This window comes from Apodemus sylvaticus, chromosome 23 (assembly GCF_947179515.1).
Source record: "Apodemus sylvaticus chromosome 23, mApoSyl1.1, whole genome shotgun sequence".
NCBI classification, from domain to species: Eukaryota; Metazoa; Chordata; class Mammalia; order Rodentia; family Muridae; genus Apodemus; species Apodemus sylvaticus.
The window spans coordinates 32,320,208-32,343,819 of record NC_067494.1 but is presented as its reverse complement, the minus strand read 5'-3'; the positions used below and the strand labels follow the sequence as shown (position 1 = coordinate 32,343,819).

Below are 23,612 nucleotides of genomic sequence, written 5' to 3'. Positions count from 1 at the left end.
TCTAGGACATGTGGGATTCAGATCTGGGTCTCTGGGCAGACATGATCTCCAACACAGAGAGCTGAGGCTAGTGAAAGACCCTGGGACCTAAAGCAAGGTGCATGGAACCTGTGGATCCACACAAAAGGTTAATCTCTGTCCTGTAACAACACACACACACACACACACACACACACACACACACACACACCTTTACAAATATATAGTAGACCTGCAAAACAGACTCAAAGAAAAAAAAAAGACAGATCCACACATCACACATGATCTGCCAGGGATCTGAACATTTCCCATGCAGATGCCTGTTCTAGAACATAAAGAAAAAAATTCAGTTTTTGTTTTGTTTTGTTTTGTTGGTTTTTCCAGATGGGGTTTATCTATGTAGCCCTGGCTGTCCTGGTACTCACTCTGTAGACCAGGCTGGCCTCAAACTCAGAAATATGCCTGCCTCTGCCTCACAAGCACTGGGATAAAAGGTGTGCGCCACCACCACCTAGCTTCAGTTTTTTGTTTTATTTTTTTCTCATTAGAGGAGTGTTTTATTTTTACCTTTGTACTCATTCATTTAATAAACATGGGGTCAGAATCAGGTGGTCACCCAAAGCAAACATTCTCAATAGTTATGTCTAGGGCTTCATCTTTGATGACTCAATGAAACCCCAAGAGTTCAGTTCAGATACAAAGTACAGAGAGAGTACAACACCAACCCTCATTACACCTGGGTTCCAGTTCAGCACCAGCTCAGCCTTTGTGGCCAAGTGGGGAGAGCACATGTCTTGGGAGCATGGTTCCATTGCAAGCACAACAGGCAAACCTCCATCTCTACAGCTGTCTAACACCTGGGCTGGTCCCTCCCACATACAGTGAATCTTGTCTAGTTCTGCCAGTGGGTGAGTGGTGGGTGGGTGGCCCTAGGTCTCAAGCTGTTTAGGATTATTGAGCACCTGAGAGGGGTCTCTAACCCTAAACCTCCACGAGAAGCTTTAACAACACAGGAGCTGGGGCACAGCCCAAGGGAGGGAACAGCCCATGTTCAGTCAGTAAATGAGATTTAGTTACAAGTCAGTCTGCTCAGAGTACACAGCCTGCCTCAAACCCATAAAAAATTACGTAACTCAACCTCTCAAGTGCTGGAATTAGAGCTATGTGATATGATGCCCATCTGAGAGACATCTTAAACCTCAAGCAAGGTCCAGAAATGAGTAAATGGGAATGTCTGTCACCTATGTCACTAGAACAACACAATGCCAGTTAATACAGGTGACATACTTTTTTCAGCAAGGCCATACCTCCTAAACTTATACAAAGATGTAGAAACCTCCAGCTTCTACAAATTGGGGCAAACATCTTCCTCTATAGAGGAGAGGCTCATTCAAAATAACACTCTACACATTAACATTAGAGTGCACAGGATCATACCCAAGTTACAGAGCAGTAATGAAGCAATTCAGAAAGAATTCACATACTGTGGGGATGAGTGCTCTCTGCTTATTGGGACCTGATCTGCCCTCCTAGGATGTCAGTTGGGATCTGTCTTTGAGGTGGTTCAGTTTGAAAGGTTTATTACATTTATGCATATGAGTGTTTTGTCTGTCTGTATGTATGTATGTTCAGCACACATGTCCCTGGTACCCTTGGAGGCCAAAAGAGGACATCAAGTCTCCTGGAACTAAAGCTGTAGGCAGTGGTGATCCACCATGTGTTGTTCCTGAGAATCACCTGGATCCTCTGCAAGAGCAACAAGTGCCCTAACTGATGCTTCACCTTTCTAACTCCAATGCTTCAGTTTCACAACACCATGAGCACAGGAGCCTGGGGTTGTCCTAGGACAGGAGCTCTAAGATTCTTTACCATCTGTTTTGTCTTTAATATTTTAAATCCAGCCCCTAATGTGTAGAGTAACCATCCATCTATATTTAGTCTCTTGTGTTCTGTTAGCCATAGTCCTCTTAAGCAGTCAGGCATCTGGCGTTGTACCCTTTACACATCAGAGGACCACTGTCCTTGATGTTACTGTCTCCTGACCACTGCACATGATGGGATTTTCTGTACCACACTGCTGGGATTTCAGGTTAGAGATGCAGATACTTACTACCCCACCCAGCCTTCAACAATCAGCACCCTCCCTGAGTTTCTCACCATGCTAATTTCCTTCTCTCTGGTCATTCTGTTTTTGTTTTTTGTTTTTGTTTTTGTTTGTTGAGACAGGGTTTCTCTGTGTAGCACTGGTTGTCCTGAAACTCACTATGTAGACCAGGCTGGCCTGGAACTAAGAAATCCACCTGCCTCTGCCTCCCCAGTGCTGGGATTAAAGGCATGTGCCACCACTGTCCAGCACTCTGGTCTTTCTAAATATGCTTCTGAACAAGGGTCTCCAGCATCCCACAGTGCAGCATGGACTCTTCACATTTCCCTGGAAATGTTTGCTTTTGCATTCATCTGAGAACATGAATATATCTGAGATTTTTTATCACCACTCTTTGAATACCAGATTTAACCATCTTAGATTTTCTCTGCTATTGGTGCTGTTCTAGTAGTGAGGACCATCCTCTGACCAGTTCCAGAAAACCATCCTTGGAATGCTACATTAGGCTCAGGAGAGCTGGCATTGTGTTGTTCTAGTTTCCTTCTGTTGCTGTGATAAGACACTCTTCTCAAAAGGAACTTAAGGGAGAAACTGATTTATTAGATGTCTCCTTCAAAGTTGTAGTCTGCCATGGAGGGAAGTCAGGACAGGATCTCAGAGGCAGGCTCACTTGCTATTCCACATAGCATTACCTGGCCAAGGAACTTGCTTCCCGGCTGGAAAGGCATAGCAGGGACCAGTAAAGGATAGTAGCTGCAGTCTGGATCACGAGCTCATAAATAGCTAGATTTCCTATCCATCCAGAGACCACTTGACCAGAGAATGATAATGTCCACATTAATATGGGCATTCTTATATCATTCACCATCAAAACAGTCTCATTAGATGAGATTAATAGACCCATTTCTTAGGAGACTCTAGGCTGGATCACACTGACAGTTAAAACTTGCTATAGATGTTCAATCGATGATGTGGAAGTACAGATCAGAAAAACTGTCTCCATGCAACTTCAGTAACACCACTGCCCTGCTCCACTATGACCCAGCATCCGTACACACCACCCTGTCTCCTCACAATCTATGTGAGCAGCTTCTGGAGCCTCTCCAGAGTGAACAAATATAAAAAAGATAGCCTTAACTTTCTTGCCTTGACTGACAGTAGCCAGGGCTGACAAGATTATACAATAACAGACAGGTGGATCGTCCAGATGAAGAGCAGGAGAGAATGAGCAAGACTTACTTAGCACAGTGAAGATTGGTCAGGGATTCCCTCCTCTCTCCACCCCATCAAGTCCCCTTTCCAAAAGGGCCCAAAGGTAGAGAACATCTGAGTCCCTTGGTCCTTTCCACTAACCGCACTGAATGTTTCTTCCACAGAGGCTGCTACTCTCTGCTGCAGTTTCAGTGTTAGCAACTCAGTGTCTGGACTGCCGAGCTATGAAGTCCAATGCCAAGTGAAGACAGAGCATTTCTTTCTGAGCAGAAATAATAAATGTCATGCCACTGGTGCTCTTCTGAACAGATTCAATGCCACAGAGATCTGTGAGAAATAGTATCACAGTCTAAAAGGACAAGTTGATCACTTCCAAGATGTGCTGTACCAAATACAGGGGAAGAATAAGACAATCAAAGGTAAGTTTCAAATGGCTTCATAGAGCTGGGATTGTAGCTCAGTGGTAGAGTTATTGCCTAGCACGCATGAGGCCCTAGGTTCCATCCCCACTGCTACAAAATTAGTAAAAGAACATATCAGATGCCCGTAAAGGAAAGAACAGGATTTGTAACAGGTTAGGGACATTCATTATTTTCGTGGACAAACAAAATGAACCACTATTAGTCCCACATAAGAGGTCCATCATCAAGGGCAAAATGTGAAGGATAAAGCTAGATAAAGATTGGAAAAAAAGAATGGGTAGGCAGACAGGATTAATCAACACCAGAGACTGATCTCTTTCTAATGTGCACAGAGCCCCAGACTCTGCAGTGCATCAAGTGTGGCTGGTGTGCAGAAGATGGATGTTTCAGGGGATCCTGGAAGGTACGCCTCAATGGAAGCAATATATTCCATGGTGACACTAAGAAAAGGCTTCACATCTATTCTGGAAACAACTGGACAGAAGAGATGTTGGAGAAAATCAGAAATCTGAATAACTTCTTAAACCAGACCTCACAGGGTGAACTCAAGAACAAGTTTTAGGAGTCTATGTTGCAGTGTTAAGAAAACCTGGTGCCTACAGGTAACTGGGAAAAGGGGGATAAAGCTTTCTGCAGATATGAAGACCTTTTCTCTGTCTCTCTCTCTCTCTCTCTCTCTCTCTCTCTCTCTCTCTCTCTCTCTCTCTCTCTCCACCTCTGTTTGTGTGTGTATTCATGTTGTGTTCACACTGGTCACTGTCCTCGTGTCTCTCCACTCTCACAGACTGAGCATCCTACTTCCTACCTTCTCCTCAGTCTAGAATCGCTGTTACCCTCTTCTCACCCAATCTCTCTTCTTCCCTTCACCCTCTCACAGGTCAGCTCCTCTTCTGCCAACAGGAGAGATGAGATCCTGTCATTACCCTGCTCCCTTACTTACACGAGTCTGTTGAGGTCAGGGACATGGTTTTTCCCTTCCAAGTCAGGACCCACACAAATAGCTGTTGCACAATAAAGTGGTTGCAGCCCTGTGTGTTATGTTATTTGCCGAGGACACAGAAGTTGAAGTGAGATTTGCTCAAATTTAAGTCCTATTCAAAGATTCAACTTTTGTTTACATTTTAGCATTAGCAACTATTACTGCACATGTGGGCCAACCTGCATCCAGGACATGCATGTCCAGCCTCTCTGTCCTGCTGGTAATGCTCAGCCGCTTCCTCCTGTACATGTTCTGTGGAGAATTCTTGACAATGACAGGTACTGGGCACAATATTGGAAGTAAGGTAAGGGACAGATGGATGAGGACTGAGGAAACAGGTGTGAGTGAGTTCCAGGAGTCCTGCTCTGGTCCCTCAGCTGCAGATTCTTACTGAGACCAGAGGCAGGAGATCCAGAGTTCATGTCACCAGCTAGCAATGACTTGTGCCTGTTTAGCCTGGACAGGACTGGAAGCTTGTCCCAGACCAGTGGAATGCCAAGGGCACACAGCAGGTGCCTGTTCAGAGCAGGGTCCTACTTAGTAGCATTGCATGCTGCAGATGTGGGGACTATGGCGAGACACACGTGTGTGTTCTTAATGTGTAGATGGAAGAGGATTCCATCTCACAGAACAAGAAAATGAACATAAAAAGTGTGAGACACCCCAGTGACAAGACCAATAATCTAATCATGGGCTACTTTTTCTCTCAGTGATTGCCCACAACACGGAATTACTTGATCTAGAGATTTGGATAAAAATATAGTTATGTAGCCATACCAAGCACAGGAAACAGAATATCCAGATCTCTCTAGTGGGAGTGTGAAGCTTTAGTCCAGTGTATATAACTCATCAGTGTCTATGTCTGAGTGACACAGAATTGGAGGAGCATGTACAAGGTGACATTCTCTACACCACCAACAAAAAGTAGATATATGTGCTATTCTATATGACTATATATGGGTGAAACAAACTATAACATAAGGTGATAGTTTTTGATATTATTAGTATTATAGAATACTTGGTGTGATATGCACTAAGTAGTCCAGCCATGGCCACATGCACACTGGAGCAGCAGAGAACTTGGAACCCCCTCCATCCCACAGGCTGGCTGCCTCTGTCACTCCTGAGTCACATCCTCCGATGCAGGTTCTGGGTTAGCTCTGCTGTCCACAATGCTCAGAGAGGCTTCTCTGTGCACATCCAGAAGCTGTGGGGGAGGAGAGAGAACTCACAACTGCTGCCTCTGACCTCCACATGGGTGCTTATATACAAGTGCACTAGCATTCACATATCCTAAGAATGTGGACATTGCAGAGTGTAATGTTCACTGTTGAAGCACTGTATTTTGAAGCAGGATCTCACTCTGTAGACCAGGCTGGCCTGGAACTCACAGAAACACACCTACCTTTACCTTGCCAGCATTAGGTTTTAAGGTATGTGCCACCCTGCCCGACTGGTTATTGGATTTTAAGCTCTAATGGTGTGCTACTAAAGTATTAGAGCTTTGAAATTGCCTATTTCATGGAGATTACTCTGTAAACTTTATCAGCATTGAGTATGTGGGCAGTATCTGAGGCATCACTAAAGGAAAGCTGCAACAACGAAGCGTAGGAATCAGACACTGAGCACTGTTTGTTTAGTAGAGGTCAGAAGTGATGACAGCAGGTCCCCAGACCTTAGCACAACTGACCCCATGATGGGAGTGAATGAAAACAATGAGGTCCACTGAGGTCCATAGTTCTCAGAATGTCTCTGATTGTAATAACTTTGCTTTTTAGCTTCTGCTTTGGGCTAAGTCTTCCTAATATGTCAGCCTGGAACATGGTTTATGTGCTTACAAGATCTCCCTGGTAAAGGCTCCATTCTACACTGGGATCCCAAACATTTAGAATAATCAGGACCTGCTAAACATTAGGTGACATTCTATTGTCTGAAACACCATTGGTGGGGAGCTAGGTACTAGAGGAAGTAAGGAGGGGAAACTGCAGTCAGGATATAAAGTAGTTATCGATTACTCTTTCAAAATATCTGAGCAGTCTTGTCTGCTGAATTCCCCTAGAACAGTAATGTCCCTCCTCCAATTTCCTTACTAGAAGGTTCTTACCACAGATTCTGGATGTCTAATTGCTGACTTAATGTCTGTAAAGGGATCTCTTTCTGTTCAGATGTTTGTAAACTTTCTTCATTTGATTGGTTTACAGGTGTTCTGGTTTCATGAACTGGTGCTGCCTATACTATACAATTTTTATTTGAAAATTTCAGAGTATGTTCAGAGTAGTCTCATAATTATTTTACTTTACAGGGATTTGGGGGGCTTCTCTTTCATTTGTGATTACAATATTGTGGTATTCTTTTGTTCTTTCGTCAGACTGTACAATGAACTGTGAAATTCACTAAACTCTTGAAAGGCCTTTGTTTCCAGTGAATTTCTTTACTGTTTCTATTCCATATTTAATTCTTGCTGAGAAATATTTCACCTTCCTTGCATTACATTTTGTGTGCATATCAATATTTATCCATATCCCTTTCCTTTTTATTTCATATATTTTGATTAGAAATCCTTGTTGGATGGGCTTGGTGGTGGAAACGTTTAATCTCAGTATTCTGGAGGCAGAGACTGGCAGATGTCTAAGTTTGACATCTCTGTCAACACAGCGAGTTCCAGCACAGACAGGAATATACATAAACACCTTGTCTTGAAAAACCAAAACAGAAAGAAAGGAAGGAAAAATGTGCTGTTTGTGGCCAAAGTGCAGAGAGTGTGTCTGCAAAATACAAATGGCACATCTATGTCATATACCCTGCCCCTGGAGCTCAGGGTCCATCATGAAGAAGGAACCCCTGATCCAGTCTTTACAGTAGTATGTTTTATTTATTTAGCTTAAAGATTTATTGTTATTTTATATACTTTCATCTTCAGTGCTTTTTTATTTAGCAGAAGGTGAACAGATCTGGGCCTGAAGAAATACTGTTAGACTCACTGGAAAACATTCAATTAGAGAAGAGAGGAGCAGACTCATGCTGTGTCATAAGCTGCTGTGTAGACAGCTGCACACCTTGAGAGTGGGCCATGGCCCCTGATGGAACATCAGGAGGAGGGAGGGGAAGTGAGGGGAGCGGAGGGGGAGGGTGAGGGTGAAGGTGAGTGTGACAGAGAGGGAGAGAGAGTGGGAGAGGGAGTGGGAGAGGGAGAGCAAGAGGGAGAGGGTGACTGAGAGGGAGAGGGAGAAGGAGAGGGAGAGGGAGAAGGAGAGGAAGAGGGAGACAGAAGGAGAGGGAGAGGGAGAGGGAGAGGGAGAGGGAGAGGAGAGGGAGAGGGAGAGGGAGAGGGAGAGGGAGAGGGAGAGGGAGAGGAGAGGACAAGCCATGGAGGACACTGAGCCCTTGAGAAGTTTCTACCTGACATCTCTTTGTTCTGTTGATTGCCTAGAAAGGCAGGGAGATAGGATATGAAATTAGCTGCTGTACATTTTAATTGAGAGTAAACTGTGTAACTATAACAAGATTGAAACTTACTAAAGTAATTCTAAAACAGAAATTAACCCATAAAACTCTATACATGTCAATTTCCTCATGTAACTGTACTGACTGAAAATAGGTCCAAAGTAAATTACCCATGATCAGAATTTGATTCTGTCTTCAGTTCCTTTCACTCTCATCATATCTATTGACTGACTCAGCTGAGTAATGTGTAACACAAACTAATATTAGATAATTTCATGACTATTTAACACTTATGTGGGTGTTTTTATTATACCTATTTTTTGATAAAGAGATAAAGAATTTGAAATAAATCATGAAAACTATTTCCTTAACAAGTCTTAGATGTCTATATAAAATGATTGCTTTTAATAAAAATGAGCAGGATGCATTGTCCAGGTATCTTCAAGATCTTCTTAGATTAACATGTATAGTCATTTTTAATTTTAACATTGCATGGCAAGTCATTTATACATATGTCCCAAAATAACATCTGTCCTGTATTTATGAAGATAAAGTCTTTCCTGTTTGCTATTGTACAAAACATGAAAATGTTTCAATGATGATGTTTATAAAATAACATCAATCTCAAAGCCATGTATATCCAGGTGAACATGGCAGTTCTGAAAAGGACAATTGCTTTAATATGTTTATGGAAAATGTTACAGGGCTCAGTGAGGGCCCTCCTCCTCATGCCTGATGCTCTCTAGTCTGAAAGTCTGTCTTATGTGACTGTATCCACCTCCCAGTGACCACACAATTCTAACACACACACATCACTTTGACAGCAGACAAAAGCTTCAGTCTGATCTGTCCCAATGGCTGAACTAACATTGGCACAAAGGATTAAAACCTGGTCATGGTTCAGAAGGATCTTACCTTTCTATCCAACCTCCCTTTGTCTGGAGGGCACAGTGAGCATCCCACAGAGAGGACACATAGGACATAAACTCTTATTATGAGTATTTCTTGGCCAATGACCCATGACTTGGTTCCCCACAGAAAGGATGTTTTGCTCTCATTCTAGAGGTGGTATGAAACCTCATCTTCACTGTGTTAGATCCTGTGGCAGGCACTGTCCTTTGAAAATAGCAAGGTGAGTGTCTCTGTGTGGCTACCTGGAGCCTCATCCTTTCTCATTGTCCTAGATGTACCAGCAGCATGTGTCAGGAGGAACCTGCAGGGTCACTAAGATCTTGACACTCCTGAGCACTTGTGGTGACCATGTGTTGTTCAACCTTGGATCGTTAATCCAGATTTTCATTCACAATTCTTCCTGGTGATGCCAATGCAGTGACTCTTGTCAGTCAAGACTTTGTCCTCATCTAAAGCCTGGTGAGTCATTTGGGAAGAAGATTGAAGGCAAGGGAGAGAGGCACTGGGAACCAGGTAGCCCCATGGTGGAGGTAAGCTCTCTCTTTGGCCTGATGATGGGTTTGCTTTTAAATTAAAAGAAATGTCAGAATGGTCCTGCTGGTGGCCTTTATAGCATAAGGGTCACCTAAGTGTATTGCTAGTCAGATTAGCTTTTAGTGGATCCAAATCTCAAAAACATGTATAATAGGGTTATTCTGGGCAGTAATGAAGGCCCGTTCTCTCCAGATGACTACGGTGGACATGGGTCACCTGGAAACCATAGGCCAAATACATATAAGCACTGCCCATCTCCCTCCCCCATACATACCTGCTAGAGAGCCTTACAGAATGCAAGTGGTTAGCTTAGGAAGATGAGCTTAAGTTATTAAGATGAGGCCCAGATTCTATAGCCTCTGGGAGAGTTATAACCATGAAACCCTGGAGCCTGTGTCATGTCCCCATAAAATAATGCGGGCCAGGTTGCAGGTAGAATATGAAGATTGATGAGATCTAGAGCGATCTTGTGGTGTGGAAGAGAAGAGTCTGATATTCATTGATTGTGTTTCCTGACACCGTGTAGATGGTCCGTCACAGGAGAGCTTTAAGGGCCTGGAAAGGTTTTACAAGGTCTTAAAGCTGGTTACTTGAAAAACTCTTCATGGGACTTACAATACCCGGTTTCCAAATGAACCAAGAAAAGTGAGAGTCCCAGTGCTGGATGGTACAATTTTATTTTTTTACATTATCACATTGTTATTATTATTATTATTATTATACTGCTATTGTTGTTTAATCACTATCATCTGACTGGATGTTTAAGGGAATGAAAGTACCACAAATGAACTTTGTTTTGTTATGATCAGTTGAAGGTCCCATCAGTTACTTTTAGTCTCTTGAAGAGACTTCATTTACTTTTCAATATTACTTGTGCCCACCTGCTCTGATGAGTAAAGCTCTTGCTGTCCATGTGTCTTCTCTTGGAGCACAGAGGGCACTCCTCTTAAGATGCTGGAAGCAGACTGGGTAGAGTACAAAATCTAGAATCTCCAGACCTCTGTGTTAGTTTCAATGAAAATGGCCCCTGTAGGCTCACATGGTTCTCAGCTGGGGGAAGCCTTTGGGAAGGATTGGGAGGTATGGCCTTGTGTGAGAAGGTGTGTCACTGAGGGTGGGCTTTGGGGCTTCAAAAGACTTCCACCATTTCCACTCTGTTCCTCTTGTGCCTCCTACTTAAGGATTAAGAAGTGTTCTCTCTGCTGTTTCTGCGACCGCACATTTACTCTGCCATCATGAACTCTGACCCTCTGAAACCAGAAACCTAATTAAAAGTCCAATTAAAAACTCATAAGAGTTTTATAAGTTGTCTTGGTCATGGTGTTTTCTCTCTGATGAAGGTGACAGGTAACTTTCCAGAGCTGTAGGCCTCTTTCTGAGATATCTTGTCCTTTGATGCCTGTGGAACATAGCTTACCTTAGACAAAAGCCAAAATATCAGTTGCTATCTCAGTCCCATGATCCTGATTAGTTTTGACTTCCAATTGTAACTATGGGAACAGATTTGTTCTTTAAGAAGAGTATTTTAATATAATATTTTAAGTTAGCAAATCTTATTGTGAGAAAGATTTACCTTCTCAAACAAATCAAATCAATTTACCTAATCAAACAAGTGTATTCATAAATGGAAATCTTTTCTTACCCAAAAGCATTTCCTTTCTACTGTGGCTGTGTTTCCACAGGTAAATATTTCATGTTTCTTTCTCACAGTTTCCTTTCTAAAATTCTTCACATTTTGAGAGTCTTTTCTCTCAAAGTCTTCAGAGCCTGGATATAGGCCACACCTCATATATGCCCTGTCATGTATGTTCTCACTATGTTCACACATGTAGCTAGAGGACAGCCTCAAAGGGTGAAGTGCTCTTGATTGTTTCAGCACCTAACTTCAATTTCATGCTGACACTGAATGGTTTTATAGGTTATATGAGAGCAATATCAAAGAAATAGGTTATATAAGATCAATGTCAAAGAAACTAATTTGGCACCAGGGAGCCGGGAAACTCCACAGCCTCTGTGCATACCCCACCAAGAAAGAGTGATCCACCAGCGGGGCTTTCACTTCTGAGAGCAGAGGTAAGATCTCCACCTTCTCTCTGGAGGGGAAGAGCTAGGAGCTCACAGGGCATAGGATCAGTGGAGCAACTGGGACAGAAGTCTTCCTGCTGCCATTGGCACCAGGGATCCAGGAGACTCTGCAGTCTTCTGGGCATAGCCGGCCAGGAGAGAGTGATCTCCCAGTGGTGCTTTCACTTCTGAGCTTAGAGGAGTAAGGACACAGGCTTACAGGCCCACAGGAGGAACAAACTCCAGCCAGAGACAAGAATACCAACTATGTATTCGCCCCAGATGGCGAAAAGCAAGCACAAGAACCCTACCAACAGAAACCAAGGCCACATGGCAACATCAGAACCCAGTTCTCCCACCACAGCAAGTCCCGGATACCCCAACACACCTGAAAAGCAAGAGTTGGATTGAAAATCGTATCTCATGATGCTGATAGAGGGCTTCAAGAAAGACTTAAATAACTCCCTTAAAGAAATACAGGAGAACATCAGTCAACAGGTAAAAGCCCTTAAAGAGGAAACACAAAAATCCCTTAAAGAAATACAGGAGATCATGGGTCAACAGGCAGAAGCCCTTAAAGAAGAAGCAGAAAGATGCATTAAAAATTACAGGAAAACACAAACAATCAAGTGAAGGAACTGAACAAAACCATCCAGGATCTAAAGTGGAAGTAGAAACAATAAAGAAATAACAAAGTGAGACATCTCTGGAGATAGAATACTTTGGAAAGAATTCAGGAATCATAGATGCAAGCATCAACAACAGAATACAAGAGATAGAAGAAAGAATCTCAGGTGCTGAAGATATCATAGAAAACCTTGAGTCAACAGTCAGAGGAAATGCAAAATGCAAAAGGCTTGTAACCCAAACCATCCAGGAACTCCAGGACACAATGAGAAGACCAAACCTAAGGATTATAGGTATAGACAAGAGTGAGGATTTATGTCTTAAAGGCCCAATAAATATCTTCAACAAAATTGTAGAAGAAAACTTCCCTAACCTAGAGAAAGAGATGCCCAGGAACATACAAGAAGGCTTCAGAACTCCAAACGGACTAGACCAGAACAGAAAATCCTCCCGGCACATAATAATCAAAACACCAAATTCCCTAAACAAAGAAAGAATATTAAAAGCAGTAAGGGAAAAAGGGCAAGTAACTTATAAAAGCAGACCTATCAGAATCACACCAGACTTCTCACCAGAGACGATGAAAGCTAGAAGATCCTGGGCAGACCTCATACAGACCCTAAGAGAACACAAATGCCAGCCCAGGCTTCTATACCCAGCAAACTTCTCAATCATCATAGATGGAGAAACCAAGATATTCCATGATAAAACCAAATTTGCACAATATCTGTCCACAAATCCAGCCCTACAAAGGATAATTGATAGAAAATGCCAATACAAGGAGGGAAACTACACCCTAGAAAAAGCAAAAAAATAATCTTCCAGCAAACCTAAAAGAAGATACCCACAGAAACATAAAAATAACATCAAAAATAGCAGGAAGTAACAATCATTATTCCCTAATATCTCTTAACAACAATGGACTCAACTCCCCAATAAAAAGACATAGACTAACAGAAATATTTCTCATGTAAATCTTCAATTTTATCAGAAAATGTTTGTAATTCCCCTTTTAATTAACTTAGTAATTTTTTGTTGCTACGATTTTATTTTTCATGATAATCTTCAGTTTTAATGTCTTTCTATATATTTCCTCTATTTTTTAAATTTTTTTAATTGAGTATCTTTTTTATTTACATTACCAATGGTAAAACCTTTCCCAATTTCCCCCCTCCCAAAAGCCCCCCTCCCCAAAGATTCCCTACCCCTCCTCCCACCTCCTGTCTCCATGTATTTGCCCCTCTACCAGACACACTCCCCCTCCCCCCATAGCCCCTCCCCCAGTCCGTTTCCTTTTGTTGGGGCCTCTACTGAGCCTTTACTTGACCAAAGAGCACTCCTCCAACTGATGCCCAACAAGGCATTGCTCTGCCATATTTTTGTCTTCTTTCCTCTGTTTTATCAGAAATGTTTTCAATGTAAATCTTTGATTTTATCACAAATTTTGCTAATTACATCTTCAATTGATTTAGAAACAGTTTTTATATCTACCATTTTATATGTAAAAATTTCCATGAAATAGTCGATTTTAATGTGTTTGTCTATATATTTCTTGAAATTTACCAGTAATATTTCCCATGTAAATCTTCTGTTTTATTTGAAAATGTTTATAATTCCACCTTCAATTAACTTAGAATTATCTTTATGCCTATCATTCTATCTGTATAATTTCTATGATAATCTTTAATTTTAACATGTTTTTCTATAAATCAATTTTATCAGAAATATTTTCCATGTAAATCTTTAAATTTATCAGAAAATGTTTATAATTCCACTTTCAATCAATTTAGGAATACTTTTATGCCTACCATTATTATATCTATATTAAATTTTCCATGATAATCCTCAATTTTAACATGTTTTTCTACAATTTTATCAGAAATATGTTCCATGTAAATCTTCAATTCTGTCATAAAATGTTTCTAGCTCATATTTCAATTATTTTAGCAATGCTTTTTATGTGTACTAATTTACTCTTTAATTTTCCATGAAAATTGTCAACTTTAAAGTGTTTCTCTATGTATCTCTTCTATTTTATCTGAACTATTTTCCATGTCAATCTTTAATTTTATCATAAAGTATTTTTACTTCCCTTTTCAATAAAAAAACCAAAGTAACCAATTTGTTACATTTGCTCACATTTAGTGCATTAAAAAGATTTATGACTAAATTTACATGTATGCTTTTATGTAAAAACTAGTTTGTATTAATCCCATTGGAAGGGAAACTTCAAATGATCCTACCATCTATCTACCTATCTATCTATCTGTCTGTCTGTCTGTCTGTCTGTCTGTCTATCTATCTATCTATCTATCTATCTATCTATCTATCTATCTATCTATCTATCTATCTATGTATCTCACTATTTATGTGATGGTAGTTAACAAATACTGTGGGTAGCTGAACCCACAGAGCAAAAGGCACAGACGCAATTACTTAGAACCTCTACCCAAACTCTCCATAGAAACTCAAAGGTCATGGAGGTGACCATGCTTCATCAGCCTGTTTCCATGGGGAAGCTCAAATCTCAGTCACTAAGAACTCAGCCCAAGCACCGTGGGTCACATCTTTAATTCTCTGTGTTCCCTGCAGTGATTCCCAGGCCAGTGTGTGTGCAGAGAGCACACTGGGTAGGCCGTGTCTCAGATTCAACTGGTCGCCCTGGCTCATCCCCACCCCAGCCTCAAGCATCCCCTGAGGGGTATAAATGGTGTCTGTCCAGTGGCTGGGTGTCAGCATGAGTGACTGGATGGAACCTGCCATTGAGATGCTCACCAAGGAGAAAGTGTTTGCTGAAAAGCAGCTGAGGGGAGAGAGAGAGCTGAGGCACAAAGTGCTTGCCTTGGGCCTTCATGAAGGTCCAGTTGACCCCTAGTACCCAAGTTTTAGGGCAAGGATGGTAGAGCATGCTGGAAATCTCTGATCTGCTGAGGTAAATGGGACAAGTGATTCTTGGTGCACAGGCAGCCGAGCCTGCCCACTTGCTAATCCCCAAGTCAGTGACCCCCTCTGTCTCAAATAATACATCTGCAACTGCTGAAGAACCACAGCCTGTGAGTTCTGTGCATCCCTGCACAGGCCTGAGCTCAGTGTGGGTGGGCACTACCCCTGCCCGTGAGCACTGAGCCCTGACCTTCACAAGAGACAAGGAAACAGAAAACAGAAGGACCAAGTGTCAGCAGATTACCACAACCCCTGTCTGCCTTAGCAACATTTTCTCTGAAACTGATTTTTGCTGGTTTCTGTGTACATATGAATGCATATAATATATGTATTCATGTGTATGTGTGTATATAGGTGACACACACACACACACTCACACACACACATAATTTGTTTTTGAGTGAGTGAACTCTGAACCACTGAACTCTGCCTGGCCTTTAACTCACCAGGGGTCCTCCTGTCTGCCTCCACCTTGCAAGAGCTGGGATGGAGGGCAAGGGCCACCACAGCAGCTGAGAAGTTGCTTTCATTTTGGAACTCCAGTCTCATAAGAGGTCCTATATTTCATCCTCCATCAACCAAGGAAAAAGTCCAGAAATGGTGGTTAGTGCATGCAATTCCAGACACAGGAAGAGCCACAGATTTTGAAAGCTGGCCAATCTAGCCAAGTCCTAGAACTCCTGAGTTCAGGGGAGACCCTGCTTCAAAAACCTAGGTCTACCTCAAGACCTGTGGACAGCCATTACTGACCTCTGTCCTTAAAAGACCAGAGCATTGCGGTGGCAGAATTGATTAAAAAAAAAAAAAAAACAGCTGTCTGGGCAGCCAACAACTGTGATATCCTGGGTGAGGCCAAAGTTCTTAGACTTTTTAAGACATATTTAAGAGGCACAGCAGGGAAGAGAGAGGAAGTGGGGGTGGGGAGATGGATAGCTACAGTCAGAGAGGTGCTGGAAGGAGCCCTAGTGGGCAGCAGGAATCTGGATGCAGCAGAGGTGTGGGGGTGCATGTGTGGTGGTGTCTCCACAGAAGCAAGCACACTGCAGCCAGGGTGATTTCCTCTCTTTCTTTGGCTTCTGTCCAGGTTTGCTGCTGGGGATCACTCAGGACTAAGGCTGATGATGGCTGTGCTCCCTGAAGAATCTGCATACTTTGGACTCAGAAGCCTGGATCCCCTGCTGCTCTGTAGGTCACCACAGCTAGGGCCACCCAGTGTTCTCCCTTGCCTATCCACACTGCTCTCCCTTGCGTCACTCACCACGGCCCATTTGCAAGCCAACCAATACCTTCCTGGCACTTCACTTCTTCCCGCTCTTTTCCTCTTCCTGATCTTTATTTCGCTCGTGCTTTATTTCCTGCGGCGTCTCATTTCCCGGGCCTCGGGAGCTTCATATGCTAGGGTGCACATGCTGTGATTAGCAGCTTTCCTTCCTGACCCCACCCCGAAAAGCGCAGAGACTTGAGATAAGAGCAGGACCATGCTGCAGTCTGTAAGGCACTAGCCAGCTGTGGCTGGGAGTGGCTCTGAAAGGATCCAGAGAAAGGGGAACTAGAAGCTGGTTTTGACAAGATCAAGGAGGAATTGCCATGAGCACATAGGGGAAGTTTCAAAAACTTTCTGTGGGCGGGACCATCTTCAGGATGTGACCAAGACTTTCCCTCCCTTTCTGAGAGTCAAAATCGCGCCTTTGGCTGCCAGGGTCAGGAGAAGGAGCTATGGAGCCTGTCGCTGCCACCAAGGTCCTTTTCTGCCGCCTGGCTCTGCTGTGCTGTTTGACCCTGCTGTCTGTCTGTCTGTGTTCAGGGAGAGAAGGTGAGTTCCCCAGACCCTATGGGGGCAGCAGGTGATGGGAGCTTGGGATCGGGAGCAGGGGTGGGGGTGGGGGTTGGGACACAGTTTGTCTATGTTCGAGGCTAGCCCTGGAATTTCCAAAGCCTGGGGGGTGGGCGCGCGGTGGGGGGTGGGGGGCAGCACAGCTCTCTCTGTCTTGAGCAAGCCAGTGACTTCCTAGGAAGGAATCCTGGGACACAGTGTGGGAGGACAGGACCCCTGAGCCCCCAGACTGTTTTGAGAATACTCTAGGTCCCAAGTTCCTTCTAGTCCTCACCCCCACCCCTGGTACAATGACTCAGTCGATGACTAGGAGTCCAGATATGTTCTTTCTTTCCTTCTTTCTTTCTTTCTTTCTTTCTTTCTTTCTTTCTTTCTTTCTTTCTTTCTTTCTTTCTTTCTTTCTTTCTTTCTTTCTCTCTCTCTCTCTCTCTCTCTCTCTCTCTCTCTCTCTCTCTCTCTCTCTCTCTCTCTCTCTCTCCCTCCCTCCCTCTCTCCTCTCTCTCTCTCTCTGGCTCTCTCCTTCTTCTTCTTCTTTTTCTTCTTCTTCTTCTTCTTCTTCTTCTTCTTCTTCTTCTTCTTCTTCTTCTTCTTCTTCTTCTTCTTCTTCTTCTTCTTCTTCCTTTTAGTTTGCAAAAGATTAAAATACATTTTAGTTTCAAAAGATTAGTATGATGATGGCCTTCATTTGCCAAACACTTTTTAGACACTAAAGAATACATGTCATATTGCCATAATCTTCAAAATTATTTATTATCATTTTTTAAATTTTATTTAATCTTTTTCTACAGTCCAGATTTCATCCACCTATTAGTGTACCCTCTGATTGTTCTACATCCAATAGCGTTTCCCTACCCTCACCCCACCACCTCCCCATTCCCCCAACACAACCAACTCCCCCACCCCCCACCCCCATCTTCCCAACACCCTCCAACTCCCCCACACACCCCACCCCCATCTTCCCAACACCCTCCAACTCCCCCACCCCCACCCCCAGTCAACGAGGATGTCCCCACCCCCATCTCCCACACCTCCAGACCACTAAACTCCTCACCAGTCTCTTGAGCATTAGGTGCATCTTCTCTGACTAAAAACAGACAGGGCAGTCCTCTGCTGTATATGTGTTGGGACCTCTTATCAGCTGGTGTGTGCTGCTTGGTTGGTGGTCCAGTGTCTGAGAGATCTCGGGGATCCAGGTTAGCTGAGACTGCTGGTCCTCCTACAAGTTCTCCCTCTTCCTCAGCTCCTTTCAGCTTTTCCCTAATTCAAACATAGGGGTCAGCAGCTTCTGTTGGGTGTAAGTATCTGCATCTGACTCTTTTAGCTATGTGATGGGTCTTTCAGAGGGCAGTCATGATAGGACCCTGTTTATGTTCACTCCATAGCCCCAGTAGTAGTGTCAGGCCTTGGGGCCTCCCCTTGAGCTGGATCCCAATTTGGGCCTGTCTCTGGTCCTCCTTTTCCTCAGGCTCCTCTCCATGTGTGCCCCTGCAGTTCTTTCAGACAGGAGCAATTATGAATGTTCTGTGTTTGGAAATTTTTTAGATTTAGTGTTTTCTTTGCCCAATGTATCCATTTCTTCTATGGTATTGTCCACTCCTGAGATTCTCTCTGCCATGACTTCTTTTCTGTTGGTGAAGCTTACCTCTGTAGTTCCCATTCAAATTCTTAAAGTTTTTATTTCTAGAATTCCTTCAGTTTCTGTTTTCAATAGTGATTCTATTTCCATTTTATGTCTTATTTGTTTCCTTCAAACAGTTGTGTTTTCTTGAGTTCCTTTAAGGGATTTCTTTATATCCTCTTTAAGGATTTCTATAATCTTCATATAGTTGATTTTAAGGTCTTTTTCTTGTCCTTCAACAGTGCTGGAATATTCAGGGCCTGGTATGGTGCAACAGCTGGGCTCTCATGGAGACTTATTGCCCTGGCTGTTAATGATTGCTCTGGTGTCTAGACATCTGGGTTAGGGATAATTATAGGTCTAGGCGCTGATACCTGGACCTTTCTTTTTATGAGTGGGCGATTTGTTCCTTGGTTTCTGTTTCCTCTCTGGATTTTTGTAGATTATGATGGTCGTGTATTGTCTGTTTCCCTGGCCTGCTCAGCTCTTGGGTTCACAGAGGATGATTACTGGTATTGGGACTGGGATACTGGAATGAGCTGGCAAAAGGAAGGTTGGAATAGAAGGTCTTTGTGATCATTTGGGGATGGGGTCAGAAGAGAAAGGGAGTTCACCATTGGATCTCAGGAGCAAAGGAGCGGTATAGGTCCACTTTGACACTCCTTCTTGTCCTGGGTAAAGTGAGCCCTATGTTGTAAGGATCACGAGGCACTGTTGGGAGCTGGAGGTTGGAAATAGGCAACTAATGGGGTGAGGGAGGCAGCAGGGGAGGACCTGTGTGATCACCTGGAGATGAGAGCTGGGGCTTGAGACAAGGAGAGCTGCCCTGGATATTCTTAGGACAGAGCTGGGTCTGAGACTGGGGCATTGGATATGGGGGAACAGGCAGGGAAGAGAAGATGTGCAGATAGCACACTTGGTTTTTGGCAAGTCTGGTCTGTCAATGGTGTTTTCACAAAGATTCTTTGTCCAAAGGTAGGATCTTGGTTAGTCATCAGGATGAAATTCTAAACATTCCAAATTGATAAACTTCACTTTGGGAAAACAAGCACCTTTTCTATTTCTTACTTCCATTTTCTTATTGATGTCCTGTAAAGACTTGGGTGCCTTTGATCATCTGAAGTTGGTCTTGAGCTGTGAGTCTTTCCTGTGCAAGTGAGTTCTGCCTTTCAGGCTGTAGATGTCTTCACTGTAGATGGTTTCTGCAGATGTCCTCACCATACATGTTTCCTGTAGATGTCCTCACTGTAGTTTCTCCTGTAGATGTCTTCACTGTAGATGTCTCCTGTAGATGTTCTCACTATAGATGTCTCCTGTAGAAGTCTCCTGTAGATGTCCTCACTGTAGATGTCTCCTGTAGATGTCCTCTCTGACTTGGTAGGCCCATGTCATATGGTTTTAATTCTGTGAACAGACAACATGACCATGGCAAGTCTTATAAAGGACAATATTTAATTGGGGTTAGCTTACATGTTTATATGTTTAGTCCATTATTATCAAGGTAGGAGCATGGCAGCCTCTAGGTAGGCATGACACAGGCAGAGATAAGAGTTTTACATCTTCATCTGCAGGCTTCTAGTGGAAGACTTACTTCCAGGCATCTAGAAGTAGGGTGTCAAAGCCCACACCCACAGTAATACAACTATTCCAACATGGCCACACCTCCTAATAGCACCACTCCCTGGCCCAAGCATTTACAAACTATTGCATTTCACTCCCTGGTCCCCACAGGCTTGTTCAAACATATGAGTCTATGGGGGTCATACTTAATTGGCATTAGGCAAAATACATTTAGTCCAACTTTCTGGGTCCCCAAAGTCTATAGCAGTCTCAACAATGTTAAAAATCCAAAGTTCTAGGTCTGTTCTGAGATACATCCAATCACTTAACTATAATCTCCGAAGCAAGAGAGGAAACCTACTGGGCAGACTCTGAACTCTGCACATCCATGTCTGATGTCAAAGTGGTCTTCATATCTCCAATTCCTTATTCATCTTTGTTGACTACAACAAACTTCTTTTTCCTGGGCTAGTTCCACTCCCTGTTAACAGCTTCTCTTAGCAGAATGCCCACAGCTCTGGCATCTTAAATAACTTGGGGGTTACCAAAGCAACTTCCATGTTTCAGCTTCTTTTAATGTCTGGTATACACACATGATCTTCTGGGCTCCTCCAAAGGACTGTGTCACTTCTCCCACTCGGCCCTCTGTAGCACTCAAGCTCAGGTTCATCCACTCCATTGCTGCTGCTTCTCTTGATCATCCCGTGGTACTGGGGTCTTCTGCTGCAATTTGGCTCCGCAAATAGCCTATCATAGGCTTTCTTCATGGTGCCAAGCCTCAACTCCATTGCCTGCCCCCTTCAGTCCTGGGCCATCCTTCAACTGCCACTGAGGCTGCTACTTTACCAATGCCGTCTGTGAACTCTCACAGTCCCAAGCCTCAGCTGCTCTGCATGATCCCTTCATGCCTTCAAAACCAGTACTACCTGGGTGATTCATATACTTTACCAAGTACAGCTGCAGCATGTCGTACAACCTTGGCTATCTTTGGAACACAGCTTCTTTGGGCTCTCAAAAAACACTTCCCACAAGATTTCATCTCAGTGATGCTGGTCTCTTCTTAATCACCACAAATTTCTTAGCTCCAGCTAACCAACATCAGTTGTTCCAGTAGTATCTTCAATTCCAGACTCTAAAGCCAGAGCCACAGGGCTGAAGCTGCCATGTTCTACTGCTTGCTGGGTCTGCACTATGCCTCCCCCCATTCTATTTCCAGTTTTCTGTTTTCCAACTTGCTCACCACCTTAGCTAGGCTGTCCTGGATCTTGTGCTATAGATTGACCTTGAACTCAGAGATGGGCTTGCCTGTCTCCTGAGATTAAAGGTGTGTACCACCATTCCTGGATCTAAATTTAGTTGGGTAGAATCTTGCCCCAAATTCCCAGTTCCATAATTGGCTATCTCCAAGAACACAGGATTTGGCTCAATTTCACTTCCTGGTGCCCCTTTAACACTCGAACCATATATTACATAGTTTTCCTTTCTAAACTTGCTACACTTGCTCAAAATGCTTTTAACGAGACTGAACCATAGAACAAAGTCTCTGATGGGCTTTTTTGAGACTTCCTTTATAAATCTCTTTACCTTAGTCTCAGGTAGACTCTTCAGATAAGGACAAAAATCCACATTCTTCACCAAAATACTACAAAAACAGCTTCTACCCTACAAACTGAAATTTTTCTCCTCTGAAACCTCTTGGGCCAGGTCTGCACAGTACAAATTACTCTCAGCAACAATGGCTTCCATACTCCTGCTAGGATGGCCCATTTAACTCCATTTAAAACATTCTTCTGCTTTCCAAATCCAAAGTCCTCAAATCCATGTTCTTCTAAACAAAAGCATGATCAGGACTATGACAGCAATACCCCATTCCCAATAACAACTTCTGTTTTAGTTAGGGTTTTACTGCTGTGAACAGACCCCATGACCATGGCAGTCTTAAAAAGGAAAACATTTCATTGTTGCTGCCTCACAGGTTCAGAGTTTCAGTCCATTATCACCAAGGTGGGAGCATGGCAGCATCTTGGCAGGCATGATACAGGAAGAGCTAAGAGTTCTACATCTTCATCTGAAGGCTGCTAGTGAAGACTCATTTCCAGACAGTTAGGCCTAGGGTATTAAAGCCCTCAACCACAGTTGCACACATACTCCAACATGGCCACCCCTCCTAATATTGCCACTTCACTTCTATGGCCTGGACAGACATGTTAATAATGTTCCTTTAGGTGGGTGCTAGACCACAAGGTCCTGGAGGTCGAAGATGAGGTTGGGATACCAGGTGCCTGTGGGGGGCCACCCTATGCACCTGCTGAAGCCTGTCACCCATAGGTGCATTATAGATAATCCCAGGTAGGATGTAAGGTGATGTTTGTGAGGGGTGTTACAAGAGGAGCAGCTATTGGTTAAAGGCAAGGCTATTAGAACAACAAGCTTTGCAATTAGAGTTTCAGAGGATTGTTTTTGTTCTTGACCTCTTGCCATATGGCTATGAAGTCCTCTGGGTCTGAAGGAGGGTCTTTGAGGCAAGTTGGGTGTGGTGGGACAGGTGGCAATTCTGTCTGCCTTATGTGCAGTAGGTGTAGTTAGCACAACTACATAAGATCCTTTCCAGGGGGGTTAAAGCCTCTGTTTCTGATGTCTATTTACAAGTACCCCATCACCTGTAGGTAATTATGAGGTGTATGTAGAGGAGCAGCCTCAGAGCTGTCTCTCAAGTGTGGCCAGATGTCCTTCTGAGTATAAGCTATGACACTGACTGAGTCAAATAAATGTCTATCAGTCACTTCAGCTAATACATCTGATTTAACTTGGGAATCATGGGAGGGGCATCTCCCATACATGATCTCAAAGGGGGTCAGTCCCAAGGGTATGTTTCTGATCCTTTTGAGGGTGAAAGGGAGGAAAGCCTCCCAGTAACTGCAAGTCTCTAGGGTTAATTTGGTAAGGTTCTCTTTCAGAGTTCTATTCATCCTTTCTACCTGTTCTGAACTTTGGGGCCTATAAGCACAGTGTAATTGACAGACCACCCCCATTGTCTTGGCCCTTCCCTGTGTTACGTGAGCAGTGAATGATGCAATTAATACTAAAACCACTCTATGCTCCCAAGCAGGTACATGTGAATGCATATTGCCACCTGCCCAAGTGTTCTGGATTCAAAAATGAAAAACATACACACATATACACCCAAACACACACACCCTAGCTTGTTTTTAATATGCTCTAGCCTTTTCAATGGCTGGGCCACTCATTAACCTCCATGTGGCTAATACACTCCCCTCCTATATTCCTGAGTAAGTCCTTACTAAATCTATAGTTTACCTTTGCTGCCCTCTTTCCATCTCAGCAACCCCTCCCATAGGGCTGAGTTCCCTTTGCACCTG

General features: G+C 43.3%; 1 pseudogene; it reads left to right on the top strand.

Moving 5' to 3' along the window:
- Nucleotides 1-3,052: 3,052 nt before the first annotated feature.
- On the top strand, nt 3,053-22,560 carry LOC127674200 (UL16-binding protein 6-like; annotated as a pseudogene).
- Nucleotides 22,561-23,612: the final 1,052 nt, after the last annotated feature.